Source organism: Benincasa hispida, chromosome 12 (genome assembly GCF_027475165.1).
Source record: "Benincasa hispida cultivar pf3 chromosome 12, pf3_genome.v1.1, whole genome shotgun sequence".
NCBI lineage: Eukaryota > Viridiplantae > Streptophyta > Magnoliopsida > Cucurbitales > Cucurbitaceae > Benincasa > Benincasa hispida.
Window position 1 is genome coordinate 72,940,113 of NC_143489.1, and position 12,990 is coordinate 72,953,102.

Consider the following 12,990-nt stretch of genomic DNA (forward strand, 5'->3'; position numbering starts at 1 on the left):
TTTCCATTTCATAGGTCACATTCTTCTTCGAATTATAAATTTATCGTTCTTCTTATGTGAATGTTTGATGCATTTTTCTCTATTCTAAATTTTGGCATAAAATAAAATATATATTTTAAGTTAGCAATTATTTTAAACTGTTCACACTCCCTTAATTTTAATAGGTAAATTCAACCTTGGTATCCTCACCACTTTGTATTATTCTATTTTTTCTTTTTTGGATTTATCCTAAAACAAAAAGTAATTTGATTAGTTCACATCTGGACTATGTGGAAGTATAATAAATAGTGGGAAATCCGATGTATGGGAATGACATGAAGAATGAGCTACCACATAAATAAATGTCGTTCACACTCCATATTTTTTTTTCAACTACAAGTTATTTGTCCCGATTGATAAGATTCAAAAGGTAATTAAAAAATTTACTCGACTAGAAAAGAGATGAAATCTCCTCCATCATCTAACGAGTTAAGCCATCAACCACCATATTTATCATTTTCGGGATGTTTGGACCCCCAACTTCAAGTGAGTGGAGTGGGCTATCCCACACCATGTTTGGGACTCAAATTATAGTTGTTGGTGCTTCCAACTATTATAATCTATAATGAACTACAATATTACTATTTAAAATTCATCTTTATTATAGTGTTTACTATTTCTTATGTATCCTCTCTTTCTCTCTTTGTTACACATACAATATTTACTATTTTCTATTCAGATTATTAAAGTTTCAAAACATAGACTATTACAATCTATAGAGTATTATAACCCATAGATTATAATAACTATTGACTATAATAACCAATTTACGACTCCTAACACCATATAACAAAGATTTTATGGAATCAATAGCATATATTCTTTAGTTGGAAGTTCTAAACTTAGTACCCTACTTGTAGTAAAAGCAAAATTTGTATACTTCCTCCAAATTAAAAGAAGAAGCAGAAAGCTTTTATTATTTTGTTTTAGGTATCCTCGTGGCAACAAAGAAAGTCTCAATTATTCAATGGTGTTTAGGCCGTTGAGTTCACTACAAGAATTCTGGACTTTAATGTCGGTTGATAACCGACATTAAAGATAGTATTATTAAAACCCTTTAATGTCTATTGTCTTTAATATCGGTTTTAAACCGACATTGAAGAGGGAGTACAATGTCGGTTTAAAACCAACATTAAAGACAACCGACATTATACATCCGATTTCACTTTTTCTAACCGACATTAAAGACAAAAATTCTTGTAGTGGTTGGTCATTATACTCAATGATTATTATAATTTATGGTTAAAATAGTTTGTGTTTGGTTTAAGGTGCATACTATTTTAGTTTTAATTATAATAGTATGTGTTTGGGGACAAACTACTTTAATATGGGTAGAAAATAGCCTGTAACAAAGAGGAAAAGAGAGAATGAGTGTTAGCTCTTGGAAAGAGTTATTTTATAATTCTAATTTTATTTGTTTGTTATGTTTAATGTTCTTAATTGTCTATTTTTGTAGAAATTCGAGTAAATTATGCATTCTGGAGTATTACAAGTAATTCGAGGTAAATTTGAAACTATTTGGAGTGATATTAAGTACCTGAAGCTTCAAAGAAGGTAAAAGAACAAAAATACCAAAGGCAGCATGGCGCCACGACGCTGTCTGGCACAATTTCCATAGAGGACACTTTGGGCAAGCACTGCGGTGTGCAACCCTGTGGCGTTGTAGTCCTGCCTTCCTGATGCGTGTGCAAGAAGGTCCTCCAATGTTGTAGCACACCTGCGCTGCGGCACGGTGTTGGAGGCAGAAGGCCCCCTTAAGGGGGTAGCGCCGCGGCCCTATCGTGTGTTTATATATACTTTCTTCGTTTTTTAGGGTTTTCAAGTTGGGATTTTGATGGAGGTCGAACTTTTTCTTAAATTTCTTCTTCTTCCCTTGTATTTCTAGCTTATTTAGCTTAGGATTTTATATTTTTGGGTTGTAATCGAAAGATTGAAGCATCTCCTCTTCATCTCGTCTATGAATTATGGAGGTAAGCGAGATTTTATAGTTTTGGGAGCAAAGAACCAATGTATTTTCGTGAGATTTTGTTCTTGACTATTTAATGCATTTGAATTTATGTTTCTCAGAATTTCTGTTTAATTTAGATGTATGTTTTTTTATGGATTGACACCCCTCTCCTTGAATGTATGTCTTAGCTAATGGATTATATGGGCTTATGCATTTTTTCTTGTTCGTCTAGCTTAAATCACCGAAGTAGCAATAGTTGAACCATGTATGCTAGGAATGTGGTCTAACTATAAACCTTAAATACATGCTAAACCTAGATTCAAAGATAAATTGATTAATTAGTTGGGTTATTCAATTGATTAATCACACAATAGAACCTTAATCTTAATGCACTTGTATTTAGTTTTATATGGACGATTCTGAACCCAATAGGACTAAAAGCATGTAGTTTAATTAGGCTCAGGCTTTAATTAATAATTAAGGCGCTTGCTTGGTTTAATTCAACGGGTTGTCTATCTATAGCATTAACAAGTTGATTAGACCGAGTAAGTCGTTATGCACGCATAGATTGAGTGTATTTAGTCAAGGGAACTAAATTATCAAAATTGCATTGGAATCCTTTCTTGCTCCTGAAATTAGAATTTTCAATCCTTAGTTACATTTACCCACTTTACTTTTAATAACATGCACATTATCCCACTATCCACACCAAGTATCACCCCCCCAATTTATCGTTTTAATTAGAAATTTGACTTAACGAGATTATATCTCGCTCTTCCATGTGGGTTGACCTAGACTTACCATTAATGCTACGTTCTAGTATTAGTAGTATAGTTCGGTAATTTTAATTTTACTTGAAGTAGGAGCCCGAACACTCTTGAATAGTTAATTCTTAAGATAGATTGACCATTTAAATCATTAAAAAAAGTTGAATTATACGAAATGCATTTCATCTTTGAGGTTAAGTGTTCCAATATTATGCAAAACAATAGTTTCATTTTAACCCTCAACCCTTTAAAATGGTTATAAAACAACTAACTATTCATTTAGTCTCCATATTAAAATAGAAATATGATGTATATGAGTGGTCAAAACATGAGATTACATAGAAGCACATGACAATTGAAATTAATTTTTTTTATCAAAATTGATTAAATAATAATATAAAATAAATATAACATGTGAATATGTTTTCAAAATTTATAGTACAACAATTTCAATTTCATTTTAACAAAGTTGATGAAAGAGTAGACTTATTAGATAACTCTTAAGATTTAGAGATCGATTTGATACAAGTCTAAGCAAAACAAAATCGTGACAACTAAGCTTGTAATTTAGTCTAGAAACAAAGTGGGAGGTGATAAAGTCTATGTAAGAACCGCCACATGTATGGTGTTAATTGATTAATTTAAGACCTCAAGATCACTATAAGTAGAGAGGGAGACCTACATCCCAAATCACAAAGAAATCACACAACTTTGAAAAATTTGATCATCAAAAGTTTCAAACTATTTTCACTCTGAAACAGAAATGGCTTGTGGCTGCAAATGTGGTGATAGTTGCTCATGTGGAGACGGCTGCAACTGCCAATCTGGGTCTCTTTTTTCTCTCTCTCTCTTCTACAATTTTAATTCATTTTCATTTTATATTATTGTCTGTATAGTTCATTGTATGGGTCTCAAAAATATTAATTCCATATTGATTCAAGAAAATCTGATCAATTTCAAATAAATTGAAAATCTAAGGATGATTGAGAGCATGTTGGTTGATGGGTTCACCTTTTTTTTTTTTAAAAAAAATGTTATATCAAAGTTATAATTATTTTTTTAGCATAGCTTTTCAATTGAATGGTTGTAAATAAGTAAATTGATTAACATTTGCAATATATTAGCAAGAATCTGAACAAACAACCTCAATAATTCAAATAAGCTACCCAAGTATTTCCAAATTTATGTTTGGATTAAAGAAATTTAACAAAATCATTTAGGTTGGATTTATTAAATTTACCAATAACAATGACTTATCATTTAAGAATCACCTTTTTTAAATCTTTGCAGGACCATCACAGAGGCAATTTCCCTGATGATGTAAGTAATAATTCTACAAATAATTTTTTATTTGAAAAAAAAAAACTTTATTAGTCATCTAGAGCATAATTGATATCAATTATCATTTCAAAAGTAAAACGGAATATAACTCAATAATAATTGACATATATTTTCTGCAATAATATAATAATTTGCATGTAAAAAAGATACAAAAATGAATATGTTCCCAACTTTGAAAGAAAGCTAGCTCCTTTCTTCTAAAAAAACAAAAGATAAATTAACGTCACTATCTTAAATATTTATTGAAAGTATGATGTATTAAGTAAAATGATTAATAAAGTATATGGTACGATTCACTTTGTATAGGAGTGGGTGCAGCTGTGGGAGTAGCTGCTCTTGCGACTCATGCGATTGCGAGTGAGCAATTAGAAAGAAGGGAAGAAGGCTCACACAACAAAGCTTTTGAATAAAGTTGATGAATTCTGTTTTTTCTTTTTCCCTCTTCTTTGTGTTGTGAAAAGACTGTCATTGAAACCGTGAGTCCATATGGAATGGGGTTTTTCATGGCTTCTTGTGTGAGTGAACTATGTTCTGCTTTGTTGTGGGTTGGGTTCGTTGTTATATTCATCAAAGCTTTTAATTGTGTTTGAATTTGTGTTTATGGATATTTGTTTTGTGTAGTTTTCATCTCCTACATCTCTCACTCTCCATCATTGTCTTAATTTGCTGTAATTTGCTCAGAAAATTATTGAAACAGACCACCACCAGGAGATGGTAGTTGAAAGGCCACGGAAGACCGACCCATAGGGTCAGCCATGAGCCTTGTAATTAAAGAGTGACTTAAGCTTAAAAGCTCGACCATTGACCAATTATATATATTTAACTTCATCAATAAAACTATTTTCAACCATTTATCACATAACGTGTAAATTAAGTTAGTAAGAATCCAATTAATAATATGAGAAATTAATGGGACAAATGATCGTGATGAAACAATATTTCTATATAATCAAGAGAGTACATCACATTATTTGAGCTATTTTAAAATTTTTTCTAAGTTCTTTATTTTCTAAGCTCCCTATTAAAATTGTTATCAACTTCGAACTTTGGAATATTTGTGACTAATGTTAGATTTAATTTTAATTTAATATTATTACTCAGGTGACCCATGTTCATTATATACTCTTTTATCTCTTAGGTTTATTATTTTATTAAGTTAATGAAATAAAAGATAATTTTCTAATTAAATACTCTAATAACAAGGGATTAGTTCTCTCTCCCTCAATGTTATATATGATTTTGTGATCCCATAATTGTCTACTGAATGAATGGGCCTATAAGTAGCAAGGAGTTGGCTCATTTGTGTAGGATTAATATGGCTTTTCCATGTTGAAAAAAAATGAAGGCTACCTACTACAAGCCAGATGTTGTTAAAAACAATGTTACAACATTCCTCAGAACAATGTTAAGAAAATATGGCTTTTCCATTTTATGATCCCATAATTGTCTACTGAATGAATGGGCCTATAAGTAGCCAGGAGTTGGCTCATTTGTGTAGGATTAATATGGCTTTTCCATATTGAAAAAAAAATGAAGGCTACTTACTAAAAGTTAGATGTTGTTAAGAACAATGTTCCAACATTTCTCAGAATATTAGATAATACCAAACATATAAATAATAGAGAAACCAAAGTTTGGTGATCCAGTTCGGTAAAATACTACCTACGTTTGGAGGGCAGTGTGTTAGAAAAGATAATTTCACTAATATAAATTATGTTAAGCAATTACAATGTTGTACTTATCTGTAACAACACGATTATAGTGACATTTGTAAAGCTTAATCACTCAAATGATCAACTAGACTCTTCTTAGGTATGAGACAGCCTCTCACGAAATTTAGGCTCCCCTAAGTGTGGACATTAGTGAATGGAAAACTTAGAATCTCCCTAAGTTTGAAACTCTCTTTCGAAGTGACTTAAGCTCCCCTTAAGCTGTGAGACTCCCTCTCATAAGGACTTTTATCTTTCCCTTTCAAATGAAGACCACTCCACTTGAATAGCTTAAGCTCTCCCTAAGCTTGAGAATCCCTTCTCAAGATGTTAAAGAACAAATTCGATATAGTTTAGAGTAATCTCCAAACTTATAACAATACGATCTTAGTCTCTTTATAGATCGATACACACATGTGAAAACTTCTCACAAGACCACACACATAATTCTCATGAAAATGACTAACATAAAACACCAATCATGATTCCTTTTAGTATGCACAATGAAAAAACAAGAGAGCAACCTTAGTTACCAAATAATTGCGCTAAAAAAATATGGGAAATTTGCAAAAAGACTACGGATAGAATTTTCGAAATAAGGAAAATATATTTTGCAGATGAATATTTCCAGAAATAGTCTTTTAGGCTAATACAATAGATGCAACACTCCAAGTAACATCTATTAGACTTAAACAAATATTGCTAACAAAACATCAACCTCTCACACATGTTACGTAGCTTGTTGTATGAAAGACTCTAGAGAAACAAAGGAACAAAATTGATATTGGTTGCAAATTTATTAATATTGTCATTAAAATGATATGGAACGCTATCACGGCCATTTAATTAAGTGATAAGATTTGATTGTGAATGCATTGTAGAAATCAAAATAAATTAAGGGAATTTACACATTCAAACTGTAATAAATTAATCCAATTAGTTCTCTTGGGATTCCACCTTATTTTACTATTTTCACAAGTTAGAATAGAAGGACCATTATTTATTTAAGAGGACTTGTACCAAAATTTGGTGCTGTTACTGGAACCAAACCGGAACCATTTGTTTCTCATTGTCACATTAATTTTTTTGTGTTTTCTTTTTATTTATGACTCGTTCTTTCTCATAATATTGACGTGCAATTTATTCCTAAAATTACAGAGATGAAATGCAGGTTGTGAAAATAGGCTATGAAGCAAAATGGTTGTATTGGCAAGTAACCCAGTGTAGACCAACCCATTATGAATAATTAGGTAGATCTAACATAGAATACAATATCAAACACGATGTCACAAACAATATGTATGACAAGTGGGCAACATAAAAACAAATAGAAAAATAACGACACAGAGATTGGTCACCCAGTTTGATGCAAAAACACCTATGTCTGGGGGTAGTGTGCCAAGTGGAACGAAACTTCACTATAAAGAGTTTAACAATTTACGATGAAAGTACTTATCTGATAGACTTCTTCTTCAGCTTCAACTTAGGCTCCCTCTCAGTATGAGCTCCCCTTACTTCCACAATAATGATTCTTCAAGCTTTGTATGAGATCCCCTCAATACAACATACTTAGGCTCCTCCTAAGAGTGAGATCCCCTCACATTCATCATATTTATGCTTCCCTTAAATATGAGTTTTCATCCTATTCAACGTACTTAGGTTTCCCCTAAATACAATATCAAATCAAACTCCTCCCGAGTTCTACAATGGTTACCGAACCAAAATTCTCAACGATAAATACAACAATTTTTAATAACAATAATACATGGACATTAAGGCTTAGACAAACTGTAAGCTCAAAACTCTTAATAAACACTTTCCTAATAAGGCGGCTAACCCTAAAAATGAATATGAGTCCAATATAAATAAGGTTAGCTATGGGAATATATTTCTGGAGTGAATAAATGTTCTCTATAGGAAAATAAGTGTTGGGGTTGATGCCCTTATCTTGTAGAGTCCTGTAGTTTATAATTGTATTGTACAAATATTTTATTTATTTAATAAAATATAAGATGTTTTATTTGACATTTAGTAGCATTAAACCCACAAACAAATAAACTAACATCCAAGTTTATCATCTATAGTTTAAACATGCATGTAGAGACATACATGTGGATCATGTTTAAGTGATAATCTAAATGGTCTGTAGTAAATGGATAAGGCTGGATACCTTATCAAAGCCTTATCCAAGCCTTATCCAAGCGACACTACGAATACGACCTACTTTATAGGTGTTACAATTGTTGTAAAGTACTACAAATCATCTGATCCTGATCATTCATGTAGAGACATGTGAGTAGGGATGTTCTATGCAGAAGAGTTTGTATAAAATTGAACCACGAAATGACTAGTCTCATTATATAACATCGTTCATAATAGAGACTTACATTTTACCAGGATGACCATAAGTGACATGATCTGAATCCTGAGTGAGTTGTGAACTCTTGCTATGAAGGCGGTCCTTTGATTTGTATGAGTGAGAGTGGCCAAATCGTCGACTCAATAAGCTTACTATTTTGGGGATTCATCTGATTGAGGAGTTGAAAACACAACTACACAAGACGAAATTCACTCATTCTCCAAAGTGGGGGTAAGTAGATAAATTGCTCCCTTAAGAACTGATTCTAGGGCTTGAACAATATGGTGTCACACCCTCTTCTGGCCTGAGAGGAGTCTGGTCGTAGTTGGACTATGACTTATTGTTCATTCGAGAGACCAGTGGTACTTAGGAAGTTAGATGTAAGTACAAGGGAAAAATGACAATTTTGGCCTTGTTGTAGTTACAAGTAATTTGTGAAGGGTTATCGCACTGTTCATTAATTATATCCAATGGACACAGAAATATATTTGTATTGCGAAGAGTGCAACTGTCGGTCTTTAGTGAAGTGTCTGACAGTTAATGGATGTTGAATAATTTAATTAAAGAAGTTTAATTAATTATGAGATTTTTACATCAGAAGCCTATCTTTGACCATATATTTTCATAAATGTCTTTATATTTGATTTTTTTTTCAAAAAGGCCTTTTAGTGTTATTTCTGGATAGTTTTACACTTTTTTTTTATATTTATTTATATTCGTTATATGTGTATATATATATCTCCTATTTTTGAAGTTTCTTTAATGATTGAGAGAGAAAATACATTTATTATAAAGAGAGAAAATGCATGTAATATTTTGACGGATTCAAAATTATTTTAAATATACCTTAGAACATTTTGTTAGGTATTTGAAAATATTCTAACCAATATATGAAATATATTATAGTTTATAAATTAGAGATTGACTCAATGCTTGACATAAATCACAGTATCAACCAATATATGAAATATACCACAGTATATAAATCTTCATAAATTTCATTTACACCACAGTGTATATCATAATACAATAAGTCAAAAAAAAAAAAAATACTCATTTATATCAAATAACCGAATACATATACCACAATATATATCAAATTTTCTACAAAAGCTAAAAAAAAAGTACATATATAACATATTATATATAAACAATAAGAAAAAATAAAGCTCATCTTCATATGCGGGTTTATAATACATAACCCTCCATCATAATCTCTTCTTCTTCAGCCATGGCCACCATAGATCTCTCTCCCCCTTGTCGTCGATCGGATTTGCTTGCCCTATCGTGTCGACCACCGAATTTGTTTAGCTCGTAGGAAAATAGTTTGTATAAGACTAGACCACGAAATGACTAGTCTCATTATATAACGTCGTTCATAATAAAGACTTACATTTCACCAAGATGACCATCGGTGACATGACTTGAATCCTGAGTGAGTTGTGAACTCCTGCCTATGAAGGTGGTCATTTTATTTGTATGGGTGAGAGTAGCCAGATCGCTGATAAAATAAGCCTACCATTTTGAAGATTCGTTTGATTAAGGAGTTGAGAATACAACTACACAAGACGAAATTCACTCCTTCCCCAATGTGGGGGTAAGTAGATATATTACTTCCTTAAGAGCTGATTCCGCGGCTTGAACATTGTGATGCCACACCCTCTTCTGGTCCGAGAGGGGTTTGATCATAGTTGGACTATGCTTTATTATTCATTAGAGGGACTAGTTTTACTTAAAGAGTTAGATGTAACTACAGGGGCAAAATGGCATCTTTGGTTCAGTTGTACTTACGAGCAATTTGTGAATGGTCATTGCGTTATTGACGGGTTATATCCAATTGACACAGAAATATATCTGTAGTGCGAAGAGTGCAGCTGTCAATCTTTAGTGGAGTGTCTGACAGTTAATGGATGTTGAATAATTTAATTAAAAGAGTTTAATTAATTATTCAAATACCATTGGAGCTTTAATCTACAGGTCCATGGGGTTCCCTTTGTAGCTCAATAGAGATTAAATGAGAATCAATTTTGGATTAATTTGAATTGTTCAAATTAATTGAGGGAATTAATTAACTATATGTGATTTAATTAATTTTACTTAATTATAAATGATACTATAATGTATTTGATAGATTATTTGAGAGGAAATAAATATTTAAATATGGTTTAAATATTAATTATGTGAATTGGATTCATATAATTAAGTTTAATATAAATGTGATTTATATTAAATACCATTGATGAGAGAATTAAAACTATAAGTTATATTGTATATGATATAATATTAAACCATAGGTTATATGCTATATAAGATATAAAATATAGTTATATATATATATATTAAATCGAAATTAATTAATTAATTATTAATGATTTTTATTTTTATTTTTTTTGAATTTTAAAGGGAGGAAAATAAATTTCCTCCCCTTAATTCTCTCTACAACTCACGATCAAGAGGAGTTGGTTTTGAGTGTGTGAGATTGTCTTCTTCACAGGAGCTTTAAATCTCTTTGTAAATGTGTGATACAGAAAACTCCCAAAATCTCTCTTTTTCTCCCCTCAATTTCTCCCTCTACCAAAATTCAACGAACCCACCACTCTTGTGATTCCCATCCCAAAAGACAATATAGGAGGTTCCAATTGGTGGTGACCATTTTGGATCGTTCGTGCCAAATCCGGAGAAAAGGATCACGTGAAGAAAAGTTCTTTAATCCCTAATTCTTTCTTTAATTTTCTATGAATGCATGCTGTAATTTTTTGTTTATTGCATAATCATATTTTGTATTTTTCGTTTTCGTGAAAAACCAAAAATTGGGATGACCCACGTTTTCGCTTAGGTCATTCACAGGTTTATTCAATAAAGAAGGCAGATACGGGAATCTGCGAATCACGCAGACAGATATGGAATAGATATTCTATAGAATTTGCTACCAGACATGTAACAATGTTTATGACAATGTCTTTGACATGTTGCATAACATGTAGCTCAAGTTTTGCCAGTAATAAAATCAGCAAACGACACTACAAACATGTAACAAAATTAGCCAATCACTATGCAGTAACAAACTCTCCATTTGGCTTTTTCTTAAGGCAAACCAAACCAATTAGAAAGGCATGATGGAGGTAGAAAAAAAATAGATTAAGACAATTATCAATCCACAAAACAAATAAGAATAACCATCACAACTTCTTCTCCCCCTTTTGTTGAATTACAAAAACATGTAACAATAACGAAAGCCAAGACATTTGAAAACAAGAAATTACCCAACAACTAGTGAGAGTAACCTAAATGTACAAAACCTAGCCATCAGAGTGTGTATCATCTACCACATGTTCAAAGCCTTCAGCAATTAGCCTTACTTAATGAAGTTTCCAACATAAAAAGAAATAGGGAGAGCACCATCTAAGACATCAATATCATCAGTAGGAAAAAGATCCTCATCAACCAACAAAGGAATGTCGTGGATGATGACAGGCACAAGATGTCGTGAAACAGATTAACACCAACAAGTAACAACTACGTCTTACCCTAAGAACAACACTAGAGAGCCTGACTCTTTCACATAAACTTTTGTAGAATAACTTGCACAACAATATGCGGCTTACCCTGAAACTAAATGCAATAACACCTCTAAATTAAGCACATAAAAAGAAGGAATACCATAGACATAGCAAGAAAAAAATCGAAAAGAATCACCCCAACGAATCTGCAACCAAATAAAGAAAGAAAACCAAGGCCAAATATCTATCCATAAAACTAGAGACAAAAAGTCTTATGAGATAAATACGAAAAATATTATTTGCCAACTAAATCCATAACAATCCATACTAAATAAACTAACACATAAGACAATCCACACCATATCAAAGCAGCAACACAAACCAAACACAACAAAACACAATCTCTATCTCATAATTGCAACCAACCCATTCTCTCATTTTTTTTCAAGAAGAAAGTTAGTTTGTAAGATGGGGTTGAGAAGAAGATGTATCATTAGAGGATGTATCCCTCATGTCATGCCCAATATTAAGAACAACAGAATCAACAACATTTTCAACAACAACATGACCAATAGTAGGAATATAAGATAAACTAACTTCTTTGAGCCCCTTAGAGCCTAAATTTTCCATGCCCAAATATGAAACTATCTTATTGATAACAAAATCAACATCAACCTTTTCCACAATCGATTCATTGCCACAAGCATTCAACTTTGAAATATCTTCACACATATTCATATCAGAGAGAAGGAGATTGGGAATAATAGTATCAATATTGAAGGAACCTTGTTAGGGTTCTTAAGCAGAAGCGGATCGTCCCATTTTTTTCAAAATTTTACATAATGAAAATTTTACAGTAAAACAACAAAAATATGCATTTAACAAAATTAATAAAACATGCAATTAACAAATTATAGTAAAAATAAAATGGGTTTGAAACCTTTACCTTTGAAGAACGATTCTTCAATTGAATCCCTCGAACTGAAGAACACCACCATGAAAAGGCTACCTCGGTACTGGATGAGAATCCAGGAGGAGTGGGGCTCTAGCTATTTTGGATTTTGAGAATGAAAGGATTAATTGAGAGAATAGGAGAAGAGAGGAAGATGAGGAGTTTTTTTAGATCACTAAACCCTCTCTGTGTTTTTCTTTTAGGAAGAAGAAGACTAAAGCCCTACTCCCACTCCTACACATTGTGGAGAGAAATGGGGGGGAGGTAACTCCCTAAAACTTTTTTTTTTCTTAAATTAAAATAAATCAAATTAATTTTAATAATAAACCTTAGTGTGTGTGTGTATATATATATATAATCTATAGTTTAATACTG

General features: G+C 31.9%; 1 long non-coding RNA gene across 1 annotated transcript; it reads left to right on the forward strand.

Moving 5' to 3' along the window:
• Nucleotides 1–3,425: 3,425 nt before the first annotated feature.
• Nucleotides 3,426–4,715, forward strand: LOC120092655 (uncharacterized). The gene is made up of 3 exons (XR_005486111.2): nucleotides 3,426–3,582; nucleotides 4,045–4,074; nucleotides 4,402–4,715. It is a non-coding gene; the product is annotated as an uncharacterized LOC120092655 (long non-coding RNA).
• The last annotated feature ends 8,275 nt before the right edge of the window (nucleotides 4,716–12,990 follow it).